General features: G+C 40.6%; 1 long non-coding RNA gene across 1 annotated transcript in view; it reads right to left on the bottom strand.

Annotated features, from left to right (window-relative positions):
- Positions 1–16621, bottom strand: part of LOC119852953 — a 155627-nt gene that overhangs the window by 23376 nt on the left and 115630 nt on the right. The window contains exon 4 of the long non-coding RNA XR_006279816.1: positions 11281–11391. This is a non-coding gene — a long non-coding RNA (uncharacterized LOC119852953). The remainder of the gene's footprint in view (positions 1–11280; positions 11392–16621) is intronic.

Here is a 16621-nt window from a genome sequence, read left to right as displayed (position 1 = left end):
AATACCATGGGGAAATAGTTTTACTTTGTGTAATGACTCATCCATTCCCAGTCTCTATTCAAGCCTAAGTTAATTGTATCCAGTTTGCAAATTAATTCCAATTCAGCAGTCTCTCCTTGGAGTCTGTTTTTGAAGCTTTTTTGTTGAAGGATAGCCACTCTTAGGTCTGTGATCGAGTGACCAGAGAGATTGAAGTGTCCTCCAACTGGTTTTTGAATGTTATGATTCTTGACGTCTGATTTGTGTCCATTCATTCTTTTACGTAGAGACTGTCCAGTTTGGCCAATGTACATGGCAGAGGGGCATTGCTGGCACATGATGGCATATATCACATTGGTAGATGCGCAGGTGAACGAGCCTCTGATAGTGTGGCTGATGTGATTAGGCCCTATGATGGTATCCCCTGAATAGATATGTGGACAGAGTTGGCAACGGGCTTTGTTGCAAGGATAGGTTCCTGGGTTAGTGGTTCTGTTGTGTGGTGTGTGGTTGCTGGTGAGTATTTGCTTCAGATTGGGGGGCTGTCTGTAAGCAAGGACTGGTCTATCTCCCAAGATCTGAGAGAGTGATGGCTCGTCCTTCAGGATAGGTTGTAGATCCTTGATGATGCGTTGGAGAGGTTTTAGTTGGGGGCTGAAGGTGATGGCTAGTGGCGTTCTGTTGTTTTCTTTGTTGGGCCTGTCCTGTAGTAGGTGACTTCTGGGTACTCTTCTGGCTCTGTCAATCTGTTTCTTCACTTCAGCAGGTGGGTATTGTAGTTGTAGGAATGCATGATAGAGATCTTGTAGGTGTTTGTCTCTGTCTGAGGGGTTGGAGCAAATGCGGTTATATCTTAGCGCTTGGCTGTAGACAATGGATCGAGTGGTATGATCTGGATGAAAGCTAGAGGCATGTAGGTAGGAATAGCGGTCAGTAGGTTTCCGATATAGGGTGGTGTTTATGTGACCATCGCTTATTAGCACCGTAGTGTCCAGGAAGTGGATCTCTTGTGTGGACTGGTCCAGGCTGAGGTTGATGGTGGGATGGAAATTGTTGAAATCATGGTGGAATTCCTCAAGAGCTTCTTTTCCATGGGTCCAGATGATGAAGATGTCATCAATGTAGCGCAAGTAGAGTAGGGGCATTAGGGGACGAGAGCTGAGGAAGCGTTGTTCTAAGTCAGCCATAAAAATGTTGGCATACTGTGGGGCCATGCGGGTACCCATCGCAGTGCCGCTGATTTGAAGGTATACATTGTCACCAAATGTGAAATAGTTATGGGTCAGGACAAAGTCAAAGTTCTGCCACCAGGTTAGCCGTGACAGTATCGGGGATACTGTTCCTGACGGCTTGTAGTCCATCTTTGTGTGGAATGTTGGTGTAGAGGGCTTCTACATCCATAGTGGCTAGGATGGTGTTTTTAGGAAGATCACCAATGGACTGTAGTTTCCTCAGGAAATCGGCGGTGTCTCGAAGATAGCTGGGAGTGCTGGTAACGAAGGGCCTGAGGAGGGAGTCTACATAGCCAGACAATCCTGCTCTCAGGGTGCCAATGCCTGAGATGATGGGGTGTCCAGGATTTCCAGGTTTATGGATCTTGGGTAGCAGATAGAATACACCAGGTCGGGGCTCCAGGGGTGTGTCTGTGCGGATTTGTTCTTGTGCTTTTTCAGGGAGTTTCTTGAGCAAATGCTGTAGTTTCTTTTGGTAACTCTCAGTGGGATCAGAGGGTAATGGCTTGTAGAAAGTGGTGTTGGAGAGCTGCCTAGTAGCCTCTTGTTCATACTCCGACCTATTCATGATGACGACAGCACCTCCTTTGTCAGCCTTTTTGATTATGATGTCAGAGTTGTTTCTGAGGCTGTGGATGGCACTGTGTTCTGCATGGCTGAGGTTATGGGGTAAGCGATGCTGCTTTTCCACAATTTCAGCTCGTGCACGTCGGCGGAAGCAGTCTATGTAGAAATCCAGGCTGCTGTTTCGACCTTCAGGAGGAGTCCACCCAGAATCCTTCTTTTTGTAGTGTTGGCAGGAAGGTCTCTGTGGGTTAATATGTTGGTCAGAGGTGTGTTGGAAATATTCCTTGAGTCTGAGACGTCGAAAATAGGATTCTAGGTCACCACAGAACTGTATCATGTTCGTGGGGGTGGAGGGGCAAAAGGAGAGGCCCCGAGATAGGACAGATTCTTCCGCTGGGCTAAGCGTATAGTTGGATAGATTAACAATATTGCTCGGTGGGTTACGGGAACCATTGTTGTGGCCCCTTGTGGCATATAGCAGTTTAGATAGCTTAGTGACCTTTTTCTTTTGTAGAGAATCAAAGTGTGTTTTGTAAATGGCTTGTCTAGTTTTTGTAAAGTCCAGCCACGAGGAAGTTTGTGTGGAAGGTTGGTTCTTTATGAGAGTATCCAGTTTTGAGAGCTCATTCTTAATCTTTCCCTGTTTGCTGTAGAGGATGTTAATCAGGTGGTTCCGCAGTTTCCTTGAGAGTGTGTGGCACAAGCTGTCAGCATAGTCTGTGTGGTATGTAGATTGTAATGGATTTTTTACCTTCAGTCCTTTCGGTATGATGTCCATCTGTTTGCATTTGGAGAGGAAGATGATGTTTGTCTGTATCTGTGCGAGTTTTCAGATTGACAGAGCCAGAAGAGTACCCAGAAGTCACCTACTAGAGGACAGGCCCAAAAAAGAAAACAACAGAACGCCACTAGCCATCACCTTCAGCCCCCAACTAAAACCTCTCCAACGCATCATCAAGGATCTACAACCTATCCTGAAGGACGAGCCATCACTCTCTCAGATCTTGGGAGATAGACCAGTCCTTGCTTACAGACAGCCCCCCAATCTGAAGCAAATACTCACCAGCAACCACACACCACACAACAGAACCACTAACCCAGGAACCTATCCTTGCAACAAAGCCCGTTGCCAACTCTGTCCACATATCTATTCAGGGGATACCATCATAGGGCCTAATCACATCAGCCACACTATCAGAGGCTCGTTCACCTGCGCATCTACCAATGTGATATATGCCATCATGTGCCAGCAATGCCCCTCTGCCATGTACATTGGCCAAACTGGACAGTCTCTACGTAAAAGAATGAATGGACACAAATCAGACGTCAAGAATTATAACATTCAAAAACCAGTTGGAGAACACTTCAATCTCTCTGGTCACTCGATCACAGACCTAAGAGTGGCTATACTTCAACAAAAAAGCTTCAAAAACAGACTCCAAGGAGAGACTGCTGAATTGGAATTAATTTGCAAACTGGATACAATTAACTTAGGCTTGAATAGAGACTGGGAATGGATGAGTCATTACACAAAGTAAAACTATTTCCCCATGGTATTTCTCCCCCCCACCCCACCCCCCACTGTTCCTCTGATATTCTTGTTAACTGCTGGAATTAGCCTACCTGCTTGTCACCATGGAAGGTTTTCCTCCTTTCCCCCCCCTGCTGTGGGTGATGGCTTATCTTAAGTGATCACTCTCCTTACAGTGTGTATGATAAACCCATTGTTTCATGTTCTCTGTGTGTGTGTATATATAAATCTCTCCTCTGTTTTTTCCACCAAATGCATCCGATGAAGTGAGCTGTAGCTCACGAAAGCTTATGCTCTAATAAATTTGTTAGTCTCTAAGGTGCCACAAGTACTCCTTTTCTTTTTGCGAATACAGACTAACACGGCTGCTACTCTGAAATTTGCCAACAATGATCTTATGATTTCTTCTAGATATAAGATTATCATTAGGCCAAGACCTTAGTCTTGTGGACCCTATCAGTACTGCCTTAATTGGATGACTCCTCCACATTTACACCTAGTTTTTGATATTTATCAGTTTTTAATCCATATAAAATGTGCTACATTGATTTTGTGTAGGTTTTTCATAATCAGAATTTGATGCAGTACTAAATACCCTATAGAAGTGTAAATATATTATGTCCACAGTTATCTTTGTCAGCCAAACTTGTAATCTCATCATAAAACAATAATGTGTTTGCTTGACAAGACCTATTTTACACAAAACCATATTTATTGTCTTTAATTATTCTACCATCCATTAATTCTTTAATGATTGCGTCCTATATCAGGCTTTCTATGATTTTGCCTGGGATCAATGTCAGGATAACTGAACTAAGTTATACAGGTCATCCCCTTTGCTGTTTTTAAATATTGGTACAACCTGTGCTTTCTTCTAGTCCTCTGCAACTTCCCCAAGTTATCTAGTCCTGAAGACTTAAAATATGATTTACATTAACAGTTACTCTTTAACATCCTTCCCAGTTATTGTTGTAGAAGAATTTCATTATTGTAAATTGTGAATATCCAGCTTCTTGATTATGATGCTTTCCTTGTTTGCATCAATTTTAGCATGCACCAATGTCAATCCGTCTCCCCCCGACCTGCTCTCTCTCTCTCTCTCTCTCTCTCCTTATTTATGATCCAGCTTGTCCCCTCCCCTCATAAAACCTATAGCAAGGGGCTCTGGGAGAGAAAATATTACTTTGTAGATCTCTCCTCACATCACATCATACTATCAGGGGGAGAGAGGTCTGTCAGAAGGCATGCCCCTAAACATGAAAGATTCTTGCACATCTGCAGGAGGACATGTGCCTCTTCACTAATTGTAGCCCCAGCCCCTCTTGCCAAGTTCCTTGACTGCTGCAGACCACAAGTCTTCTGGTAAGGGGTAGGCTCCACAGAGGTGATAATACAGAGAATTATACTATCTTTTCCTGGGATTCTCTGCAGATGAGGATGCATTTTCTATGGCCACCTAATTTCTACTCCTCCTCTCCCGGCTCCAGAGAGGACCATGTTAATTAATCATTTGACCAATTGCTTGCTATGTGTAATTACAATACAGGCATTAGTCAATCTGCCTGTTGTAACATTGTTTCAACAGTAACAAAATCAGGAATAGAGTTAAGTTGCAGAATTATAGAAGTATAAGATTGATCAGTATTTAAAAGGAATAATTATGTATTAGCTATCTAAATAAGGAAGGCTAAAACACAAGACCTGTAGGCTGAGGCCTGCAAGATTTTAACCTTTGCTATTTTAGGCCTCGGAGATAAGAAATGCTGACATAAGTGACTGAAGAATAACCTGATGCTATAAGATTATGGGAAAAGAGGTACCACGGGGTAATGCTGCAAAAAATTAGCTGGAAGATTATTTTTAAATCACAAAAAATGCGACATAGAGTCACATCTGTCTCTAACATGTGTTTTAATCGCAGGATACAGGTTGTACATCAATGTTAATGAGACTAACAGGACCTATACACAACCTTGAGGAAATGGAGTCCCTCAGGTTTCTAGGAGACACCAATAAGGAAAAAGAGAGTTGACACTTTCATGCAAACATGCAGAATGCACATATACACAGAATCACATTATAAAAAGGGGGTACTCAGAGTGGGACAATTAAGCTTCCTATGGGAAAACTCCCGCAGGAATCATCCCTCTACTGATGATCAATCAATGAGAGACCCATCAGACCTTAACACTATCTAGGAGGATGTGAATATCTCTATAGTTAATACTGGTTCATGGATATATTTAGGAGTTGTATATGCTGTGACATTCAGAACTTTGTTGGTAACTTTAATAAAATTGATAACAGATAGTGGACCTTGCTCTTTTGATTGTACGTGTTACTTGCCTAAGGTTTCATGTGTTCCTATGAGCTCTACATCTAAAATAAGCAGAGGTAACTCTACTCAACTCGAAACTGTAGCTGCCAGAGAGAAACCCTCAATGGTGTAACATAATATATTAAAACTAACTTTAAATAAAAATAAAGGCTACACCAAGAGCTTGTAGAAAGTGCTCCACAGGATCTGGAGGAGATTTGAGGAGTCGGTGCCTTATCAGTGGCTGTTCTCCCACTTTTGCACAGTAGTGGAGAGACCCACACATGGAGGATCTTGTAGTGTGCAGATCTGGAGAGGGCTAAGTTATGTCATTAAATAAAAATTACAGCTATTCATTTTTCTTGGGTTTAAATATAGTAGGAAATATTTGTTAAAACCATTTAGGAACTTTTATACTGTATTAGCAAATCATGTCTCATTCAGTATGACAGGTTTGACATAACACAATCAGTTATGTTGTGTAATGTGACAGGCTGATATAATTGGAGCTGTCGTGTCATCCTAATGATAAACCATATGTGAAAAATGGGGGAAAAAAGACATGGCTCAAAATAGCATAGCTAAGATGATGATGGCTTTCAGTAAAAAATATGCTCTTGTTAATTAAAATAATTTCAAAACTATAATATATGTACATATGTGTAAGTTTGTATGTGTTACACATGAACACATTATATCTATATATAGAATTATAATAATTTACATTTTTATGGAAAAGCCCTATAGAATTTAATACGGTTGAAACCAATAGGAGTCTATAGAAATGTAATAGCATTATATAAAAATTGCTCTAACATTCTATAGAATTAAATAGCTAATAACATTCTTTTTATAGGACTTTTAAAAACCTTCTTACAAAAAATTTTTTCTATCATATGGTTAAAATATATATAAATATTATCATGTAATTAAATTCTAGAGGATAGCTCCATAAGACTAGTGTCATTTGGCTTGAAAGACTCCAAAGGAATGTACAGTGTTATATTTATTACCTGTAGATTTACCCACATACAGCAAAGTTGTAGTACTATTCCCCACTGAGACCATGCAAACAGTCACAGTAAATGCTTGGGAATTTTTAGAGAACATCTGTTACTGTTACTTTGTGATGGCTATTACTATTATACTGCAGTAATGCAGTGTTGTTTTAGCCATGCTGGTGCGAGGATATTAGAGAGACAATTAGAAGAAAAAGAGGAGCTCTGTGTAACTCGTAAGCTTGTCTCTCTTGCCAACAGAAGGTGGTCCAATAAACGATATTACCTCACCTACCTTGTGTCTCTAATGCCAGTTAAAATGAACACAAATTATGCAAAAGTATTTTGTCCAAATTTTTGTATTTTACAAAAAGCATCTAAAATCTTGTACTCTAGAACTCTGACCTTGCAGAATGCTATCATTCTAGAACGCTATGAAAAGTAAAAGGTGCACATTTTCCTTGTCACAACAGCTGAGCACTGTCAACTCCCATTACCTTCAATGGGAGTTGAGGGCTCTCAGCACCTTGTAGGTCTGGGCCCCAAATGAAGGTCTCTGTAATTTCCAACTGTTAACCATGGACCCAGTTGTGCAGGCCATGCCCATGAGAAACTCCTTACTTGGTAAGGGCTGGATGATTGCGTCCCCTGGGATCAATTTTTCTGACTACTTCTATATGATCACATGATTTGCCAGAGGTAATTTGACACATATCTAGACTTTGTCATACATCCATTTATAACAGATACTTTTTCTTTGTGAGTTCCCTTCCTTTTGAATTAAAAAAAGGACTCCGGTTGTTTTAACCCAGCTGTGTATTTCTTTAGTAAATAGGAGTCTTCACTAATTTAATTTATTAAACATTTTACAGCATAATGGAGGAATATACCCACTTTTTCCTTCTCAGACTGATATTGTAAAGAAGCAAACAAGATTATACAATGCCGTTAAAAACAAGAACTCATGACATTTAAAATGTATGCACAGATTCCCCAAGAGAAAATAAAAACACATTCAGGAGGAACTCACTTCATAAAGATGAAGTGACACAGAGTTTTATCTAAATGAAGTAAAATCCATGAAGGAGAAATAATACAGCTGCCAGTTACTTACCAACAAATTCAAGGTTGGAGAATACAGCATGAGAAGGAGAGCTACCAAATACCAGCTATTGACCTAGGTCATGCCGTCCTGTGGTAAATCCTGCATGGGGTGGGGGTTGTAGATAGGAAATCTCTCTTTGCAAAGATCTGTTCACAACATCCTGTCAGGGGTAGGTCATGTGGCTATTCCATAACATATTTTATTTTTTCAAGGGCCTTTCTTTTAAATTATTTTAGATTTATTAGAGCCATCTAATATGCTAGTCTATAATGTTATAGAGAAACAAGAAAAGTATATATATTGGATTGATGGTTATTTTTTTAATATGTACAATATGTTTTTTTTAACAAATAAATGAAGTACCATGAGGTTAGCCCAGCTAGAAATGTGTGAACAAATAATTTTTGGTCCACCAGCAGTTCTGAAAAATCAGCAACAAGTCAGGTCAAATTGAATCCCAAATATTTTGGAATTCTCAGTTAATTGAAAATGCTAGAAAAATTTCATTTCAGCTCAAATGAAACGTTTTGTTTCACACTAAATATTTTGTGTCAGGTTTTTTTTTAATAAAAACAAAGGAAATAAAGGGCTAGAGGAGCATAAAGCAAGAGGAGGTGGTAATGCCCCCTCACTCCCCCCAACCTTTGTACCAAATAGCCCAATGGTTAGGACACTCACCTGGGATGCAAGACATCCAGGCACAAGTCCCTACTCCAGGGCAGGAATTTGAACCTGGATCACCTGCAGCCAAAGGAAATGAAGGATTAAATTCACAAAACTGGTCTGGAGTTAGGGACTTGTACCCAAGTCTCCCCACCATCTGAGTGCCTTAACCACCAGGAGATTGGCGATTCTGAAGTGGGCTGCTCTCAGTCTCTCCTGCCAAAGCAGTTCCACTTTGTATAAAATACTTCAATTGTCATTGAATAGCCACAAGAATAACTCTATTGGCTGGTGGTTAAGGCATGCGCCTGGGAGTGGGGAGACCTATGTTGAAGTCCCAGAGCAGTGATTCAAAGCATCTCAAGTGAGCACCCTAACACTTGCCTGTTGGGTATGAAGCTGGCATCATCACCAGTGGTTTTGTGAATGTTCCCTTAATCTCCTCATAAATCTATCCCAAATAATCAAAATGGTTCATTTTGATAATGTAAAAATGGTTCATTTTGATACTGGGAAGAAAAACAAAATGTTCAGGCCAAAACCGTTCACCAGAATCAACCCCAATTTGCTGACTGTTTTGGTCAACCCAAATCTGCCTTCTTTGGTAACAAAAAAGATTAATCCAAAAAAATTCGCCCCGCTGTAATACCAGCTTTCCTGCAATGCAAATACCCAGCTCGAATTCACCTGAAATTGGATCCTCTTCCCTATTTACTTTTAAATATGGTAAACAATGCAATAGTCTTGAAGGAATATGCTATTGATAGGAGAGAATAACATTTATCATTTGGAAAAACAGAGTCTATTAATGCTGTTTTCTTTTTCAGAAAAACTTCATTTCACAGTTTCTCAGCAGCTCTCAGAGTGCTTGATCAGTTCAAAAACAGGCAAAGTTAATTAATGATTTCAATTTCAAAGCACCTTTGATTAACTGAAGCCAGTACATAGGGAGGCAAACTACTTTTCATTAATGATTCTTTTTATCGTTTCTATTATAAAATGCCTCTAATTGACAGCACATATTTTCAAAACAGCCTGTATTATTAGATTAGAAAACTAACACTGTTCACATCTGGGTACATGAGCAAAAATAATTAAATTTAATAATAATGAATAAAAAAAACCTTACAGTAATTCATCATGCTACTACTGTCGCATGAGCAGTGAAGTCTGAGTGGGTGCCAAATTAAAAAATGAATCCATAAAAATATGCCAATTACTATAACTGTAATAAAATTCCAATCCCTGTTCAAGTGAATGTGAACCTAATAATCATTCTGAATCTCAGTGAGGCCTTTGGAATTTGCATTTCAAAATTGCCCCCAAACATACAATAGACAAGAGTAGTGCTGTATATTAACTTTAGAGATCATATACAGCACAACAAGCCAAGTAAAATAGTAGCTGTCAAGGTTCCTTCCCTACTCTGAACTCTAGGGTACAGATGTGGTGACCTGCATGAAAGACCCCCTAAGATTATTCTTACCAGCTTAGGTTAAAAACTTCCCCAAGGTACAAACTTTGCCTTGTCCTTGAACCCCATGCTGTCTCCACTAAGCATGTTAAACAAAGAACAGCAAAAGAGACCACTTAGAGACGTCTTCCCCCCAAATATCCCCCAACCCTACACCCCCTTTCCTGGGGAAGGCTTGATAAAAATCCTCACCAATTTGTACAGGTGAACACAGACCCAAACCCTTGGATCTTAAGAACAACGAAAAATCAATCAGGTTCTTAAAAGAAAAATTTTAATTAAAGAAAAGGTAAAAGAATCACCTCTGTAAAATCAAGATGGTAAATACCTTACAGGGTAATCAGATTCAAAGCACAGAAAATCCTCTAGGCAAAACCTTAAGTTACAAAAAAAAACCCACAAAAACAGGAATATACATTCCATTCAGCACAGCGTATTTTACCAGCCATTAAACAAAAGGAAATCTAACGCATTTCTAGCTAGATTACTTACTAACTTTACAGAAGTTCTGAGTCTGCATTCCTGATCTGTTCCCAGCAAAAGCATCAAAGACAGACAAACCCTTTGTTTCCCCCCACTCCAGATTTGAAAGTATCTTGTCTCCTCATTGTCATTTTGGTCAGGTGCCAGTGAGGTTATCTTAGCTTCTTAACCCTTTACAGGTAAAAGGGTTTTTCCTCTGGCCAGGAGGGATTTTATAGCACTGTATACAGAAGGGTGGTTACCCTTCCCTTTATTTTATTTTTTTTTACAAGATACTACAACTTAGGCTTGTCTACAGTAAGGGGGGAGATCAATCTAAGTTACGCAACATCAGCTACATGAATAACATAGCTGAAGTCAACGTACTTAGATCTACTTACCGTGGGGTCTACACTACGCGATGTCGACTGGAGATGCTCTCACTTCGACTGCCCTTGCGCTTCTCGTTCAGGAGTCAACGGGAGAGCGATCGGCGGTCGACCCGCTAAATCAACCGCTGATGCATCGATTGCCACATGTCGAACCCCCAGTAAGTGTAGACAAGCCCTTAGTGTTCCTACACTTATTATGCTATTTCCTGAATTTAATCAATGGTCTCAAAATACTTTGCATATTTTTCCCCAAATCATTATTTGTATACTGAAAGCTTCTGAAGGCACATACGTATGATTCTGATTATTTAAGCATCCGACATTCTTCTCAGTTTTGTATACAGTGTCATTTGTCAAGCTTAGGAAATATGGTTAAGAGTAAATAGACAACTCTATATGTTCAGAAGTTTTTAAAGTGTCCTCTTACACATATTTTACTGCAAACAAACTTCCCTTTCAGGAGTTAAGAATCGATTGTTACTTGTTACAGCCAAGAAGAGTATTGTATAAATGTCATTTAAGCAATGCAGATGCATTCATCAATGTGAGGATCATCTTACCTTGTTCCATATGAAAAAGGATAAGCCTTGCAAGATTGACTTTCATGATGGACTCTCCATGACCAGTTGCAGAGACAGCACCAACAAGATTGTCAGCCTAGCCACCTGAACCTGTTTACAAACATCATGTAAATAATATGTTTATTAAAAATAAATAGTTTAATCTGCTTGGCAATTTCGGCACAAATGTTTGTAAACAAAGCAAATTTACTCTCAGTCATTGTCACAAGAAAAGCTTTGAAATACTTTACATTTATTATTTTGCCCCTAAAATAAAATAGGAACTTACCATTTAAGGCCTACAAACTCTGAAGCAAGAAGATACTTTTGATGGCTCTGTTTCCCACAGCCACTGTACTTCAATGGGACTCCTTACTTTGGTAAGGAATACTCAGATGAGTCGGGGTTTGAAGGAGTGGGTCATAAGAGCTGATAACATTTCAGAAGTATCCAAAACAAAATATAAGTTTTTTCAGGGCAACTAGTTCTTTAATGTAAGTGAATTATTCAAATTTGTATTTCACAGGACCCTTCTGATCTCCATTTATCTCTCCAAAACACCACCACCACCATTTTGGCTGGTACTTGACTCTGTTCCTTGGGTACTGGTAAGTGATATAATTTCCCTCACTAATTCCCCATCAGAGTGCACAGTTTGAAAAAGGATAGCAATTACATTTAATGCACATTTCATTCTCAGAACCTATTTGCAGAAGAACATTACAGAAGTAATTAATGTACTTTGTCGTGGGAGGAGTCAAAGAAAATGTTCCCCCAGCACCCAAATGTAGTCACAGCTCATTCCATTATTTGGGAGCTCATTGATAAACCTTTCCTACATGTCTGTAGCCAACCATGGACTGCACTGTCAGTGAATTTCAGGAGTGAATTTCACCCTGTATGAATAGTGCTTCTCTTTTTCACAGCAGAAGCCTTGACATCTTTCCCGAATCTGTTGCTTTTCCTCCCCCTCCCCTTGCAAAAACTGTATCTTAGTATTCTCGTGGCACACCAGTGAGGCAGTCTAGAAATAATTTGTCTTTTTCCCTAAAGCAAAAGTTTTCTGCAAACATTTTGCTTCCCTCAGCAGTATGAAAATAGATAGTATGAATGTGTTTTCTGAAAATATCATGTAAAGAGAAAAAAGATTTGCATAGGCAACACTGCCACAAGACCCATAAAGTAAATGACTTTTATTGTATGAATGGAAGTCTAATCAATTGGCCAAATTTATCAGCAATCCTCATATATACACTTACAAAATTTGCAAGTGCATCCTTTTGCATTCACTAAGACATGCATTTGTGTGCTTAACTTATGCATATGCAAATGGAATTCAATCTGAGCAGAAATATGCAAACAGCTCTATCTGAAATCTATGGGCACATATAGGGAGACTGGTTGAAAATATAGCCTTAAATATTCATTTAATAATTAAAACTATTAAAGAATGTTCATTTAAGATAAAGTTAATATATAACTGAAGAGATTTTTCCAGCTTACAAGATATATATTTTTAAAAAGCTAAATTTGTTTCCCCTCGCTTTAAGAAAATCATTATTATCTAGAAGTGAATATAAAACGACATTGTCAATAGGGTGACCAGATGTCCCGATTTTATAGGGACAGTCCCGATTTTTTGGTCTTTTCTTATATTGGCTCCTATTACCTCCCCTCTCCCTGTCCTGATTTTTTACACTTGCTGTCTGGTCACCCTAATTGTCCATGTGTTAATTACAGTGTCAGAATAGCTCCTGGATATCAGACAGTTGCTGCTGATGGCCATAAGATTTCTGGAATATAAATACAAGGCATATCAGCTCATTTCATTACTCCTTTATATGGAGCTATCTAGTGCTGCTAGCCACTGGAAGTGTTTATGATTTTTCATAATTTATGTAAATCCCCAACTACGATTTTTCCATCTTTTCTTTTCTTTTCTTTTCTTTTCTTTTCTTTTCTTTTCTTTCAAGTAGTCAAAAGTTCTTATTTTCCACAAAAATGTTGTTATTTTAGCTGCTTGATGGCTTATATGGAATGACATGGTGATATCAGTCCAGTTCCTTGCAGACAGATATTCACATCAAAATGTCACCATAATACTCCGTGTTTTTGCAAATGCTTTTGCACATGCTTAGTATTAGATATGTAATTACTGCTATTGAAGTCAATAGAACACATGTGAGTAAAGTCAGGCCATATGTAAGTGTCTGATGGACTGGGGCTGTAGTTAGTAATCTTGTTGCCAGTATCAATAGCAAGTCCAAAACCCAAATGAGCATGAAGACTGATGTCTCATTTCTTACTGGGTGGCCCCTGAGTCAGGGTGGAAAGACTTTGACAAGGAAGTCTGGAGAAACTTGCAGTGAGATTGCCTGTGCTGTACTTCATCTGCAGTTAAATAGAGCGCACGGCAGACAAACTGGCATCTTTCTTAAGCAATATATTCACTCCATTCACATGAAAATATTACAAAGACTCAGAAGAACATGAATTCTGCACTCTTGGAAAGGATGGATTTCTGTGATAAGCAGCTTTTTGTAATGCTAGTCAAGGGACCTGACAAGAAGATGATTGTGTGCGTGACTGTAAACTGCAAGATGATGATGCTTTCTTGACAAGAAAAAAGTGAGCAGTAATACATGTGAGAGAAAGCCCTCAAAGCCTATGATCAAAAGCTGCAGAGTCTCAGGAGATGTAGGTGAATTGACTGGGAAGGAAAAACTTGACTTTCTTAATCATGTACTGTAGATGGCACAATTTTGACACTAGTTCAGAAAACAAAAGTACCTTAATAAGTGTCTCAGTATGCAGAAACAGGGACACTCAGTATGCAGAAATAGGGACTTTGGCAGAGAATGGACATAAAAGGGCTCATAAATACTAGATACACAGGTCATTAGAGCATGAGGAGAGCTGGACAGCTGAGCCATAGGTGCCGACTTCTACTGGCGCTGGTGGGTGCTCGAACCTGCTCTGCCCCGGCCCTGCCCTGACTCCACCACTGCCCCACCCCTCTCGCTCCCATTCCAACCCCTTCTTCAAAGTCCCCACCCCCTCCCTGCCCCTATTCCGACTCCTTCCCCAAATCCCCACCCTGGCCCCCCCTCTTCCCCACCTCCTTCCCTGAGCACGCCATGTTCCTGCTCCTCCCCACTCCCTCCCAGAGCTTGCTACACTGTTTGGAAGTGGCAAGCACTGGGAGGTAGGCAGAGGAGTGTGGACATGGTGTACTCAGGGCAGGAGGAGGTGAGGTGAGGTGGGGCAACCCGGGGAGCTTGGCTGTCAGTGGGTGCAGAGCACCCACTAATTTTTCCCTGTGGATGCTCCAGCCCCGGAGCATGAAGTCGGTGCCTATGAGCTGAGCATCAATCATTATGCTGAAGACCAGAATCTAGGTCAAATCCCATTACCTCTAGTGGGTAAGAACACAGTGAATAGCTTTGTAAAACTTTTACTTTGCTAGAATTTATGGATAAGCAGACAAAAGTATTCTGCTCTGTATAAGGAGCTTAGTTTAAGGCTATATCTATACTATGATCTAGGAATGTGATTCCCCTGCTCCATACACATTCTTGTGGTACCTCTCATTGAGCTAACATGATTATAAATAGCAGTGTAGCCATGATAGCACAGATTGGAGAAAGTCCAGAGAAGAACAAAACAAATAATTAAAGGTCTAGAAAATGTGACCTACAAGGAAAGATTGAAAAAAATTGGGCTTATTTAGTCTGGAGAAGAAAAGACTGAGGGTGGACGTGATAACAGTCTTCAAGTAAAGAAAATGTTGTTATAAAGAGGAGGGTAATAAATTGTTCTGCTTAACCATTGAGGACAGAACAAGGAGTAATGGGCTTAAATTGCAGCAAGGAAGACAATAGGAAAAACTTCCTAACTGTAGGCATAGTTAAGTACTGGAACAAATTACCACAAGAGGCTGTGGAATCTGTGTCATGGTCTAAGACAAACACCTGTCAAGGATGGTCTTGATAGTACTTAGTCCTGCCTCAGAGAAGGGGACTGGACTAGATGACCTGTCGAGGTTCCTTCCAGTCCTATATTTCTATGATTCTATAGCAGCAAGAGAGGCACAGCTTAGCTGTGCTGAATATGTACTCATCAGTTTCATGCATGTTTGCGTATTGCATGGAGAAGGCATGCATCTGCTCCCACCACCGATGCTACCCTGATATTTATACTCATGCTACTTTAATGATAGCTACCATGAGTATATGTATGCCTAAGCACCGATTATTCCATGGGTGCTCCAGGGCTGGAGCACCCACAGAAAAAAAATAGTGGGTGTTCAGCACCCACTGGCAACCCTGCGGCTCACCACCTCCCTTTCCCCCCCAACTCCTCCCACCTGCTGTCAGCCCCGCCGATCAGCTCTTTCCCCTCCCTCCCAGTACCTCCTTCCCGCTGCTGTTCAGCGGCATGCAGGGGGCGTTGGGCATGGGTGCCAGGTTTGTATAATTTTTGGTGGTGGGAGGTGTGCAGACTAAATAAGCCCAGTTACCTCAACCATAAGTCATGTGTTCCAGCCCCCTAATCATGTCCTCTGCTGGACTCTCTCCAATTTATCCACATCCTTTCTGTAGTGGGGGGTCCAAAACTGGATGCAGTACTCCAGACGTGGCCTCACCAGAGCCAACTAGAGGGGAATGAACGCTTACCTCGATCTGCTGACAATGCTCCTACTAATGCAACCCAATATGCCATTAACAGACTTGGCAAAAAGGGCACACTGTTGACTCATATCCAGCTTCTCATCGACTGTAATTCCCAGGTCCTTTTCTGGAGAAGTCGGTCCCCAGCCTGTAGCAATGTATGTGATTCTTCCGTCCTATGTGCAGGACTTTGCACTTGTCCTTGTTGAACCTCATCAGATTTCTTTTGGCCCAATCCTCCAATTTGTCTAGGTCACTCTGCACCCTATCCCTACCTTCCAGCATCTCTACCTCTCCCCTCAGCTTAGTGCCATCTGCGAACTTGCTGAGGGTGCAATCCATCCCATCATCCGGATCATTAATGAAGATGTTGAACAAAACTGGCCCTAGGAGAGACCCATGGGGCACTCCGCTTGATACCAGCTGCCAACTAGACATTGAGCCATTGATCACTACCTGCTGAGCCCAACGATCTAGCCAGCTTTCTATCCATCTTATAGTCCATTCATCCAATCTATATAAAAAGGCTCTTTTTTAACTTGCTGGCAAGAATACCGTGGGAGACTGTGTCAAAAGCTTTACTAAAGTCAAGATGTATCATGTCCACCACTCTCCCCATATCCACAGTGCCAGTTATCTCATCACAGAAGGCAATGAGGTTGGTCAGGCAT

This window comes from Dermochelys coriacea, chromosome 3, assembly GCF_009764565.3.
Source record: "Dermochelys coriacea isolate rDerCor1 chromosome 3, rDerCor1.pri.v4, whole genome shotgun sequence".
NCBI lineage: Eukaryota > Metazoa > Chordata > Testudines > Dermochelyidae > Dermochelys > Dermochelys coriacea.
Note: the sequence above shows the minus strand (reverse complement) of the source record. Positions and strands in the feature narration are given on the sequence as shown.